Below are 12518 nucleotides of genomic sequence, written 5' to 3' on the forward strand. Positions count from 1 at the left end.
ATTCATTTGAGCAAATATCAAGGGGCACAGTTACTGGATTTTATAGTAAAAATCTGTTTAGTTTTGTAAGAAATCACAGAATTGCCTTTCAAAGTGGCTGAACCATTTTGCGCTCTCCCAGGAATGGACATACATTACTATGCTTCCAAATCCTAGCTTTTAGTGGTGTCCGTGTCTTGTAGTCTAGCTCTTTTAATAGTGTGTTGGTGATATTGCGCTATTTAACCTTCGATTACCTAATGACATATGATGTTGAATGTCTTTCCCTGTACTCATTTGACATCTATGCATCTTCAGTGAAGTATCTATTAAGACTTTTGCTCATTAAAAAAAAATTTGCATGTATTAGTTGTACAGGGAGTTTCACTGTGACATTTCTATATGTGCTTACAACGTATCTTAGTTAAGATCTCCCCTACTATCACCTATCTCATCCCCCTCTCCCCTACATAAAATGATTTAAATAAGTTTCTTTGTTCTAGTTTCATGTAATTATATAATATACATCAGCCACATTCACCCTCTGCATGCACCCTCCCCAATCCCACTAGTGCTTACCACACAACAGGATCTGTTTTACATTCCAGTCTTTCATTTCTTAGTAATATTTACTGTTCAAAGAAGTTTTGTCATAGTATTTTACCCACAAATGCATTGTAATTTAATCAGATTATCCCCCTTTAATACTTTCCATATCCTGACCCACTGTCCTTTTATTCAATAGCTTTCAATGTGTTTTGTTGTGCTATATTCCTACACAGATACTATGGATTTCAATATCATTCTTTTTTCCTCTCCCTCTTATCCCTAGTTCTACCAAACAGTCCCACTACTACAAACATGTTAGCATTTGTGTATAAGTTAATCTTTTGCCTCTGTCTTCAACATATGAAAGAAAACATGTCATCTTTGTCTTTCTGAACCTGGCTTACTTTAACATGATTATCTCCAGTTCCATCTTTTTACCTGCAAACAACATAATTTCCTTCTTCTTTATGATTGAATGATACTCAGTTGTGTAAATGTACCACATTTTCTTCATCCATTCACCAATTGTAGGTATCAGGGCTGTTTCCATAGCTTGATTATTGTGAATAGTGCTACGACAAACATGGACATGCAAGTGTCTCTGTTGTGTCCTGACATACATTCCTTTGGATATATATCCAGGAGTGGTATCAGTGGATCATATGGCACTTACATTTTAAGGTTTTTGAGGAACCTTTACAGTACTTTTCATACTGGTTGTACTAATTAACATTCCCCACCAATAGTGTATAAAGATTCTATTTCCCCCACTTTCTTGTCAACAGTCATTGTAGTTTGTGTTCTTGATGATAGCCATTCTGACTGAACTGAGGTGAAATCTCAATGCAGTTTTCATTTGCATTTCCTTTATAGGCAGTGATATTGAGAATTTCTTCATGTATTTATTGGCCATTTGTTTTTTTAAAAATTGTCTGTTCAGTTCATTTTCCCATTTCTCAATTGGGTTGTTGATTCTTTGGGAGTTTACTTTATTGAGCTCCCTGTAAATTCTGGTTGTTAATCCCTTGTCAGATATAAAGCTGGCAAAGATTTTCTTCCTGTCAAGAGACAGTGTAGGCTGTCTCTTATTCAGTCTAGTGATTCTTTCATTAGCTGTTCAGAACCATTTTTCTTTGAAACAGTCCAATTTGTCAATCCTTTTTCTTAATTACCGAGCTGTTCATTCTATTCAGGAAGTTATTGCCTATTCCTATATATACCAGTGTTCTCCTTATTCTTTCCTTTAGTAGTTCTTACATTAAGATATTTGATCAACATTCAATTGATATTAGCAAAGGGTTAGAGATAGGGATCTTGTTTCAATCTCCTACATGTGAATATCCAGTTTTCACAGCACCATTTTTTTAAGAAGGTATCTTTTCTTGAATGTATGTTTTGGGCTCCTTCGTCAAAATCATATGGATGTAGCTCCATGGATTTAAGCCTAGGTATTCTATACTTTTCCATTGGTCTTCATGTTTGTTTTTATTGCTGTGGTTCTGTAGTATAGATTGAAGTCATATATTGTGATACCTCCATTGTTACTCTTTTACTTAGGATTGTTTCAGCTATTCGAAGTCTTCTGTGCTTCCATATGAACTTTCTTTTTTTTAATTATGTTATTGCTGTACAGGGGGTACATTGTGACATTCACAAAAGTTCTTACAATATATCATAGTTGAATTTACCCCCTCCATCATTCTCCTTTATAGACCCCCCATTCCAAGAATAGTTTCAACAGGTCTCATTTTTCCATTTTCATACATGAGTAGATAGTATTTCTACTACATTCAGCTTTTCACCCTTTCCTTATATCCTCCTCTCTCCAAATGATATCAATTCCCAGACAGGAACTCTTTTACTCTCCTGTTCTCTGTTTTTGAAAAAAAGGCATTTTTATTTCTTTATGACAGCTCTACAGGGTGTTTCCTTGTGATATTTTAATATATATATATATGTGTATATATATGTGTGTGTGTATACACACACATATATATACACATATATATATATGATATATATATATCACACATATACTTCTATACAAATGGAAGGTATGCAAAAATTTGAGTTACATAATATATATGTGTATATATATTTAAAAATTTGAGTTACGTAATATATCTATATTTGTATAGATATATTACGTAACTCAAATTTTTGCATGCCTTCTATTTTTCTCCTTTCTACCTTAATCCCCTTCTTATAGTAATTTCAACAGGATAAAAAATTCTATATGTATTTTTGTATCGAAAGTACATCAACCATAATCACCTTCTTAACTTCTTTCCTTTACTCTCTTCCATTAGTAACCTTTCCTTAGCATAACATGCTTTTCATAATATTGCTTATATTTGTATTGTGTCTATCTCCCATATATGAGTGAAAACATGTAGCCTTTGTCTTTCTGAGCTTGGCTTACTTTATTTACCATGATGTCCTCCAATTGTATCCGTTTACCTTCAAACCACATGGTTTCATTCTTGCTAAATGACTTGCTATGACTTGTAGTTTCCTTAGAGATTTTATCATAAGGCAATATTGAATTTTGTCAAAAACTTTTCTGCATCCATTGAGATGATCACATGATTTTTGTCCTTGCTTTTATTTATATGCTGTATTACATTAATTAATTTGCACATGTTTTACCATACTTACATCCATGGAATGAAATTAACTTTGTCATAGTGTATGATCTTTTTGGTGTGTTGTTGAATTCAGTTTGCTGATATTTTACTGAGACTTTTTGCACTTTGTTTCTTAAACACATCAGCTGTAATCCTGTTTGCTGCACCCTCTGGTTTTGGACTGAGTATACCAGGGCTTCATAAAATGAGTTTGATAATGTTTCTTCCTTTTTCATTTCACAGAAAACTTTTAGAATTATTGGAATTAGTTCTTCTTGGAAGTTCTGGTAGAATTCAGCAGTGAATTCATTTAGGTCCTGGGCTGTTCTTTGTTGGAAGATTCTTTATTGCTGCTTCAATTTCATTGCTTGTTACAGATTTATTTAGGGGGCTTATATCCTCTTGAATCAATTTTGGTTGTTCAAATACATCTAGAAACTTATGTATTTCTTCCCAATATTCCAGAATGAGTATAGGCTTTTGAAGTATTTTCTAATGATCTCTGGATTTTACTGGTATTTGTTGTGATACCCTTTTTCACCTCTAGTTTTCTTAATTTGAGTCTTTTCCTTTCTCCTTCTACTCAATTGGCTAAGGGTTTATAAATTTTATTTATTTTTCTGAATAGAAACCTTTTTGTTTCATTAATTCTTTGTATAGTTTTTTTTCTCCATTTCATTAATTTTAGTACTATTTTTATTATCTCTGGTAGTTGTGGACTTAACTTGGTCTTGTTTTCCTAAGAGTTTGAGGTGCAAAATTAGGTTATTTATATAAGATCTCTCTGTTTCACTAATGTAGGTGCTCATAGCTATAAACCTTCCCCTTAGTATTGCCTTTGATATATCCCATAGGTTCTGGTAGATTGTGTTTTTATTTTCACTGGATTCTACAACTTTTGATTTCCATCCTTATTTCTTCAGTGACCCACTGGTCAGTCAACAATGTGTTGTTTTGTTCTATGTGTTTGAATATTTTCTGTAGGTTCTTTTGCCATTGAGTTCTAGTTATATTCCACTGTGATCTGATAGTATACAGGGAGTTATTCCAAATTTCTTACATTTGCTAAGACTTTCTTTGTATCCTAAAATATGATCTATTTTGGAAAAATATTTGTGTGCTACTGAGAAGAATGTATATTGTACAGTTGCTAGATGAAATTCTCTGTAGATGTCTGTTAAATGCGTTGTTCTATATTGTCATTTAATTCTGAGTTTTCTTTGTTGGTTTTTGTCTGGATGACTTATTTATTGGTGATAATGGTATATTGAATTCTTCAACTATCATTGTGTTGGGGGTCTATATGTGCCTTTAAGTCCAGCAGTGTCTGAAACTGGGTGCAATGACATTAGGCACATATATGACAACTGTTATTTCCTGTTGATATATATTTGTTTTATTAATAAGAAGTGACCGTTTTTGTATATTCTGAGTAGTTTAGGTTTAAAGTGTATTTTACCAGATAAAAATATAGCTACTCCTGCCTGTCTTCAAGATGTATTTACTTGAAAAATCCTTTCCTACCCTTTTGCCATGGCCAATGTTTATTTTTGTCAGTGAGATGCATTTCTTGTAGAGAAAAATTGTTAGGTCTTGCTTTTTAATCAGTTCACCAATCTGTGTCTTTTGTTTGGGTAATTGAGACCACAAGCATTCAATGTTAATAGTGAAAGGAAATGGTAATTCCTGTCATTTTGCTGCTATTTCTATCCTTGGTGTTTGATTTTTTCCCACTCTTTATTCACTTATTTACTCATCTGGTAAGATTTATTTATTCCCATCCTTTCATGGCTGTGTTTAGCTTCATCTTCTGTGTATATGATTTGAGTATCTTCTGGGGTGCTGTTTAGTGGTCATAAATTGGTATAGTTTCTGCTTATCATAGAAGGTTTTTATTTCTCCTTCAATTATGAATGATAGCTTTGCTTGTTACAGAAATATAGCTTGTCAATTATTTTCTTTCTGTGCTTGAAATACTTCATTGCATGGTTTCCTAACATTTTAGTTTTCTGATCATAAATATGATGTTATTCTGATGAGTTTGCCTTTATAGGTGAATTGGTTCTACTCTCTTGAAAGTTTCAGTATTCTTTCCTTGGTTTTTATTTTTTTTATTTATTATTATTATTTTTTAAAATTTTATTATTCATATGTGCATACAAGGCTTGGGTCATTTCTCCTCCCTGCCCCCACCCCCTCCCTTACCACCCACTCCGCCCCCTCCCTCTCCCCCCCACCCCCTCAGACCCAGCAGAAACTATTTTGACCTTATTTCTAATTATTTCTAATTTTGTTGTAGAGAGAGTATAAGCAATAATAGGAAGGAACAAGGGTTTTTGCTGGTTGAGATAAGGATAGCTACACAGGGCATTGACTCACATTGATTTCCTGTGCATGTGTGTTACCTTCTAGGTTAATTCTTTTTGATCTAACCTTTTGTCTAGTTCCTGGTCCCCTTTTCCTATTGGCCTCAGTTGCTTTTAAGGTATCTGCTTTAGTTTCTCTGTGTGAAGGGCAACAAATTCTAGCTAGTTTTTTAAGTGTCTTACCTATCCTCACCCCTCCCTTGTGTGCTCTCGCTTTTATCATGTGCTCAAAGTCCAATCCCCTTGTTGTGTTTGCCCTTGATCTAATGTCCACATATGAGGGAGAACATAAGATTTTTGGTCTTTTGGGCCAGGTTAACCTCACTCAGAATGATGTTCTCCAATTCCATCCATTTACCAGCGAATGATAACATTTCATTCTTCTTCATGGCTGCATAAAATTCCATTGTGTATAGATACCACATTTTCTTAATCCATTCATCAGTGGTGGGGCATCTTGGCTGTTTCCAAAACTTGGCTATTGTGAATAGTGCCGCAATAAACATGGTTGTGCAGGTGCCTCTGGAGTAACCTGTGTCACAGTCTTTTGAGTATATCCCCAAGAGTGGTATTGCTGGATCAAATGGTAGATCAATGTCTAGCTTTTTAAGTAACCTCCAAACTTTTTTCCAGAGAGGTTGTACTAGTTTACATTCCCACCAACAGTGTAAGAGGGTTCCTTTTTCCCCCGCATCCTCACCAACACCTGTTGTTGTTGGTGTTGCTGATGATAGCTATTCTAACAGGGGTGAGGTGGAATCTTAGTGTGGTTTTAATTTGCATTTCCTTTATTGCTAGAGATGGTGAGCATTTTTTCATGTGTTTTTTGGCCATTTGAATTTCTTCTTTTGAGAAAGTTCTGTTTAGTTCACTTGCCCATTTCTTTATTGGTTCATTAGTTTTGGGAGAATTTAGTTTTTTAAGTTCCCTATATATTCTGGTTATCAGTCCTTTGTCTGGTGAATAGTTGGCAAATATTTTCTCCCACTCTGTGGGTGTTCTCTTCAGTTTAGAGACCATTTCTTTTGATGAACAGAAGCTTTTTAGTTTTATGAGGTCCCATTTATCTATGCTATCTCTTAGTTGCTGTGCTGCTGGGGTTTTGTTGAGAAAGTTCTTACCTATACCTACTAATTCCAGAGTATTTCCTACTCTTTCCTGTATCAACTTTAGAGTTTGTGGTCTGATATTAAGATACTTGATCCATTTTGAGTTAATATTGGTATAGGGTGATATACATGGATCTAGTTTCAGTTTTTTGCAGACTGCTAACCAGTTTTCCCAGCAGTTTTTGTTGAAGAGGCTGCTATTTCTCCATGGTATATTTTTAGCTCCTATGTCAAAGACAAGTTGGTTATAGTTTTGTGGCTTCATATCTGGGTCCTCTATTCTGTTCCACTGGTCTTCATGTCTGTTTTTGTGCCAGTACCACGCTGTTTTTATTGATATTGCTTTGTAATATAGTTTGAATTCAGGTATTGTGATACCTTCTGCATTGTTCTTTTGACTGAGTATTGCCTTGGCTATTCGTGGCTTCCTGTGTTTCCATATAAATTTCACGGTAGATTTTTTTGATCTATGTAATGAATGTCATTGGAATTTTGATGGGAATTGCATTAAACATGTAGATTACTTTAGGGAGTATAGACATTTTTACTATGTTGATTCTACCAATCCATGAGCATGGGAGATCTCTCCACTTTCTATAGTCTTCCTCAATCTCTTTCTTCAGAAGTGTATAGTTTTCCTTGTAGAGGTCTTTCACATCTTTTGTTAGGTTTACACCTAGGTATTTGATTTTTTTTGAAGCTATTGTAAATGGAATTATTTTTATGTATTCTTTTTCAGTTTGCTCATTATTAGTTTATAGAAATGCTAATGATTTTTTTATGTTGATTTTATATCCTGCTACCTTGCTGTAGCTATTGATGATGTCTAGAAGCTTCTGAGTAGAGTTTTTTGGGTCTTTAAGGTATAGGATCATGTCGTCTGCAAATAGGGATATTTTGACAGTTTCTTTACCTATTTGTATTCCTTTTATTCCTTCTTCTTGCCTAATTGCTCTGGCTAGGAATTCCAGTACTATGTTGAATAGGAGTGGAGATAGTGGGCATCCTTGTCTGGTTCCTGATTTTAGAGGGAATGGTTTCAGTTTTTCTCCATTAAGTATAATGCTGGCTGTAGGTCTGTCATATATAGCTTTTATAATGTTGAGGTACTTTCCTTCTATTCCTAGTTTTCTTAGAGCTTTTATCATGAAATGATGTTGGTTCTTATCAAAGGCTTTTTCTGCATCTATTGAGATGATCAAGTGGTTTTTGTCTTTGCTTCTGTTAATGTGGTTTATTACGTTTATTGATTTTCATATGTTGAACCACCCCTGCATCCCTGGGATGAAGCCTACTTGGTCGTGGTGAATAATCTTTTTGATGTGTTGCTGAATTCGGTTTGCCATTATTTTGTTGAGGATTTTTGCATCAATGTTCATTAAGGAGATTGGCCTATAGTTCTCCTTTTTGGAGGTGTCTTTGCCTGGTTTTGGGATAAGTGTAATACTGGCTTCATAAAATGTGTTTGGCAATTTTCCTTCCCTTACTATTTCATGGAACAGTTTAAGGAGGGTTGGTAACTGTTCTTCTTTAAAGGTCTGATAGAATTCAGCAGAGAATCCATCAGGTCCTGGACTTTTCTTTTTTGGGAGACTCGTGATTGTTGCTTCAATTTCATTTTGTGTTATAGGTCTATTCAGGTGATTAATTTCCTCTTGGTTCAGTTTTGGATGATCATATGTATCTAGAAATCTGTCCATTTCATTAAAATTTTCAAATTTATTTGAATAAAGGTTCTCAAAGTAGTCTCTGATGATTTCCTGGACTTCCATATTGTTTGTTGTTATCTCCCCTTTTGCATTCCTGATTCTACTAATTTTGTTTTTTTCTCTCCTCATTTTGGTCAGGTTTGCCAGGGGTCTATCAATCTTGTTTATTTTTTCAAAGAACCAACTTTTTGTTTCATTAATTCTTTGTATGGTTTTTTTGGTTTCTATTTCATTGATTTCAGCTCTTATTTTTATTATTTCTCTCCTATTTGTTTTGAGATTTGCTTGTTCTTGTTTTTCTAGGAGTTTGAGATGTATCATTAGGTCATTGATTTGGGATCTTTCAATCTTTTTAATATATGCACTCATGGCTATAAACTTTCCTTTCAAGACTGCCTTAGCTGTGTCCCATAGGTTCCGGTAGGTTGTGTTTTCATTTTCATTAACTTCCAGGAACTTTATAATTTCCTCTTTTATTTCATCGATGATCCATTCTTCATTAAGTAATGAGTTATTTAGTTTCCAGGTGTTTGCATGTTTTTTGTCTTTACTTTTGTTGTTGAGTTCTACTTTTACTGCATTGTGATCAGATAGTATGCATGGTATAATTTCTATTTTCTTATATTTTCTGAGGCTTGCTTTGTGCCCTAGGATATGATCTATTTTGGAGAAGGTTCCATGGGCTGCTGAGAAGAATGTATATTGTGTAGAAGTTGGATGAAATGTTCTGTAGACATCTACTAGTTCCATTTGATCTACTGCATATTTTAGATCTTGGATTTCTTTATTGATTTTTTGTTTGGATGACCTATCTATTGATGATAATGGGATGTTAAAGTCTCCCACAACCACTGTGTTGGCGTTTATATATGCTTTTAGGTCTTGCAGGGTATGTTTGATGAAATTGGGTGCGTTAACATTGGGTGCATGCAGGTTGATAATTATTATTTCCTTTTGGTCTATTTCCCCTTTTATTAGTATGGAATGTCCTTCTTTATCTCATTTGATCAATGTAGGTTTGAAGTCTACTTTGTCAGAGATAAGTATTGCTACTCCTGCCTGTTTTGCGGGGCCATTGGCTTGGTAAATCTTCTTCCAGCCTTTCGTCATTAGCCTATGCTTATTTCTGTCGGTGAGATGAGTCTCCTGTAAGCAACAAATTGTTGGATCTTCTTTTTTAATCCATTTCATTAAGCGGTGTCTTTTGATGGGTGAATTAAGTCCATTAACATTAAGCATTAGTAATGATAGGTATGTGGTGATTCCTGTCATTTAGTTGTCTTAGTTGTTTGAAGGTTTGATTGTGTGTATCTAAGTTGAGGTTACTCTCTACTTTCTTGCTTTTTCTTTTCCTGTGGTTTGGTGCTGCCTATCTTTTCATGGTTAAGTTGGGTTTCACTTTCTGTGTGCAGAATGCCTTGAAGAATCCTTTGTAGTTGCGGCTTTGTGGTCACATATTGTTTTAGTTTCTGCTTATCATGGAAGACTTTTATTGCTCCATCTATTTTGAATGATAATTTTGCTGGGTAGAGTATCCTGGGGTTGAAGTTATTTTCATTCAGTGCCCGGAAGATCTCACTCCATGTTCTTCTTGCTTTTAATGTTTCTGTTGAGAAGTCTGCTGTGATTTTAATGGGTTTACCTTTGTATGTTACTTGTTTTTTCTCTCTTGCAGCCTTCAATATTCTTTCCTTAGTTTCTGAACTTGTTGTTTTAATGATGATATGTCGTGGGGTAGTTCTATTTTGATCTGGTCTGTTTGGTGTCCTGGAGGCCTCTTGCATCTGTATGGGAATATCTTTCTCTAGATTTGGGAAATTTTCCGTTATTATTTTGTTGAATATATTACGCATTCCCTTCGCTTGCACCTCTTCTCCTTCTTTGATGCCCATGATTCTCAAGTTTGGTCTTTTGATGGAGTCATTGAGTTCTTGCATTTTCTTTTCACAGGTCTTGAGTTGTTTAATTAATAGTTCTTCGGTTTTTCCTTTAATTACCATTTCATCTTCAAGTTCTGAGATTCTGTCTTCTGTTTGTTCTATTCTGCTGGATTGGCCTTCCGTTTTGTTTTGCAGTTCTGTTTTGTTCTTTTTTCTGAGGTTTTCCATATCCTGGCTGTTTTCCTCTTTTATGTTGTCTATTTTTGTCCTGAGTTTATTTATCTGTTTATTCATTGTGTCCTCTTTTTCACTTTTGTGTTTATACAGTGCTTCTATGGTTTCCTTTATTTCTTCTTTTGTTTTTTCAAATTCTCTATTTTTATTGTCTTGGAATTTCTTGAGTGTCTCCTGTACATTTTGGTTGACCCTATCCAGTATCATCTCTATAAAATTCTCATTGAGTACCTGTAGTATGTCCCCTTTTAAATTATTCTTGTGGGCTTCATTGGGTCCTTTGGCATAGTTTATCTTCATTTTGTTGGAGTCTGGGTCTGAGTACCTGTTTTCTTCATTCCCCTGTGGTTCCTGTACTAATTTTTTGTTGTGGGGAAACTGGTTTCCCTGTTTTTTCTGTCTTCCCATCATTGTCTTTGGTGTTGTTACTGTCCCTGTACTGCGTGCAATTAAGTATTTTCTAGCTTGTAATAATAACAATGGTAATATTTAGAATGGAAGGATGAGCTGAGATGGAAAGCAAGAAGTTAAAGAAATGGGAAAAACAAATACACACACTGGAGGGAGAAAACAGAATAAGGTGTCAGACAAGAAGATTTCAAAGGTGTAAACAAGGAGCTTTAGTGTACTAATTGACAGTAAGCTGAACAGACATTAGAGAGACAGAGAGAGGATTGAAAATCAAAACTAAAAAAAAATAAACGTAAGAATAAAAATAAAAAAGAATTAAATGAAAGAAAAATCTATTTATAAAAATGTATTAAAATAAAATGAAAAAATAGAAAATTTTAAAAAACCAAAAAACCTCCAAGTTCAAATGCAGTGAAGTCACAGTCTCCAATCCTGGAGATGGTGCCTCAGATGTTCTGTAGTTGTCTCATCAAAGGGGACACATAAAGAAGAACAAAACTACACACACACACACACAAAAATAACCCCAACAAGTGTCCCAAGTTCAAATGCAATACAGTTTCAGTAAGTTTTTTAGCTTGCAGGTGTAATTTGGTTGTTCTCTCATCAAAGGTAGGGAGACAAAGAAAAAAAAAAAGAGTCTGGAGACAGTTCTGAGAATGGTATCTGCAGCTGTGGCTTGCCTGCCTGCTGCTGTCAGCCTGCTGTTGCTGGAGGCGTTATTTATGCAGATCTCTGGAGTGAGCTTAGCACTCACCTGGACCTGCAGGCTTTGTTGCTCAGATTTCTCCTGTGCGTGAGCCTCTGCTACAAGCTTTCCCCTTTCCAAGCACTGGGAAAGGTGACACTGCACCCGCGTTCTCAGGTCTGCATGTTTATTTACAGTTCATGTGGGAGGTGGGTCTTTCCCCCTCTCCTGTGCAGTTCTCCTCCCATCGCCACTTTCACAAGCTTTCCCACTCCTGGTTACTGGGTGGTGCTGCTGCTCCTGCCAGCCGCCATGTTTATTTAGAGCTCATGTGGGAAGTGGGTCTTCCCTCCTCTCCTGTGTAGTTTTCCTCCCTCCGCCACTCTCACCAGCTTTCCTGCTTCTGGTTGCTGGGTGTGCTTCTGCTCCTGCCAGAGGCTCTCCGGCCTGCCCTGCTTGTTTATTTACAGTCCCAGGAAGGGTTCCCTTCCCCCAATCTTTGGCCCTCAGGGCGCCCCACCCTCTTTCCTGCATGTCTTATTTGTTCTTATTGCTTATTACTCAGTTTCTTTTTTTTCCTGTGGTGGTGGTCTGTCTGTCCAGCGGGCTATGCTGCTCTGGCCCAGGCTTGTTTGTGGGAGTACCACGGTACCGTGAAGCTCACCTGGTCTGCGTCTTCCCAAGCCGTCTGGGTGCCGGCAACTGGTGGCCCGGGGGCCCTCCTTGTTTCTCCATTTAACATGAAGTGGAGATTCTCTACGCTGGCTGGAGATGTGGAGGGGTCAAAGTTTTACCTCTTCTCGGTGATTTTGCCTGCAAAGTGTGTCTCCAGCATCTCCAAGATTTCACTATAGGAGGCTCGCTTTCTGTTTCCTCCCTCTAGCCATCTTGGAATCCTCCCTTGTTTTTTATAATATGCCTTAGAGAGGTTCATTTTTGGTCATGTCTGCCTGGTGTACTAGAGGC

The sequence above is a fragment of the Castor canadensis genome, chromosome 7, assembly GCF_047511655.1.
Source record: "Castor canadensis chromosome 7, mCasCan1.hap1v2, whole genome shotgun sequence".
NCBI classification, from domain to species: domain Eukaryota; kingdom Metazoa; phylum Chordata; class Mammalia; order Rodentia; family Castoridae; genus Castor; species Castor canadensis.